This window comes from Myotis davidii, unplaced genomic scaffold (assembly GCF_000327345.1).
Source record: "Myotis davidii unplaced genomic scaffold, ASM32734v1 scaffold376, whole genome shotgun sequence".
Lineage (NCBI taxonomy): Eukaryota > Metazoa > Chordata > Mammalia > Chiroptera > Vespertilionidae > Myotis > Myotis davidii.
In genome coordinates, this window is record NW_006288121.1 from 746395 (window position 1) to 748119 (window position 1725).

Consider the following 1725-nt stretch of genomic DNA (forward strand, 5'->3'; position numbering starts at 1 on the left):
AAATATTTTAATATCACTATTTGTCCTTTCTCTATAATAGAAGTGTCAACCAAATTCATGATCGACAATGACAGAAACACATCCATGAGATTGGCACCAGTGAGAGCTTTCTATGTATCACGCATGCACGTGTCAACTTAGCCATTTATAGATATAAACTTGCTTAACCTGTAGAGCACTGGGGAGCGCAATCGCGCTCCTCCTGTCTTTCGCCAAAAGTGCCAGGAGCGCTATCAAAGCTTCGAAATGGTGTCTAGTCCTAAGTCTGCTTTTATTAGTGATGATGATATTGCTAAATATGTCAATGTAGTAAAGGTTTCCTTAAGTTTTTGAATATGTAACTTCATTTACTTGCGATTCATAATTTTTTTTCCTAAACTGCTGTAAAATCAGCAAAAATGCCTTGGCAATTTTAGCATAGCTCCTAGGATATTGGTTGGCAGTAGATCAAGCAGGGAGAAAAAAGGGTACTTAGCTGTAGCAGTGTTTGACTATATTGTGTGCAATGAGAAGTCATTTTCAAGTTCCACCATTTCTTACTTCTTTAAAGTCGGGTCAAGTTTCTGAACTTTCTAAATCTCCATGTTCTGGCTAATGAAAAGAAAATAGGATTTCACCAAGTCTCTTATCTACCTACTCCAGCACTTCTGTGAGGATCAAATGAGAGGAGGCACATGAAAACGTTTCACAGACATTTGGTTAAAGTGTAAAATGTTTGCACCTGGCTATAAAGCATGTGGTGTTCCTGGGCTGAAGAAACTGCAAGGAGGCTAGTTGCTAGGGAGAAGAAGCCAGGCGTTGCTATGTGACGTCATTAGCCGGTGCCCACAGCCACCGTTTCTGGGCTGGGCTGTGGGCCGCATTTTGTGCCATGGGGACTTGGCAGTGTTAGCTGTGATTTGGTGGGGTGTCGCTCCAGGGTGGTGGCGGGGCCTGTGACCCACTTGGCGGAAGCCCAGTGTCAGTTTGTTGGCGCCAGGTCCCTGGTGCCTTTTATTTTTAAATGGCTAGTGGGCGTCATGGCAGCTCCTGCTTTGAGAGTCTGCCTCCTGATAGTCCGTGTGCGTCACAGCTACTGGTCAGAAGGACACTTAGATATTTATGGCACATCATTTCTGTTTAGGTAAACCACAGCTATAGTTTGTTAATCAATCATAGTCATTTTTCAGTTTTCTTTTCCTTTAGTAAAAATTTATAAATCTACCAATAAAATTTTTAATGTGAAAAAAATTATTTGTAAAATTTCACAGCAGAATTGTCAGGTAAATTGTAGAAAACATAAGAATAAATTAGAACAGTTGATCAACAAAAATTTCATTTCAGAAATAAAAAAATCAGCAGTGTTGCTCAAATATATTCTTTCCACCTAATTAAAAGTGAAGGAATAATTCCGATTTATTGTCTCTAAAGTATCATTTTAGGCCAAACATAAAAATATTTAAGAAATATCTAATTGGGGTGTTTGTTTCAAGGCTCTGCAAAAAATGCTTTTTTCAGATAATGTTCATTAGAAATCTGAAAGCTAGAAAAAAATGCAGTTTATATTAGTGTGTAATAATTGAAGCTAAGTTACAAAATCTAAACTTAATTGTTTAATTAAATTAGGACTAGAAAACGTTCCTTTAAGTCTCTATTAACACAAACACAAAATCATTTTCATTTTCAGGCCAATGCATGGTCATTAAAGTTAAACTAATTTAAAGGATATATGCACCCCTATGTTCA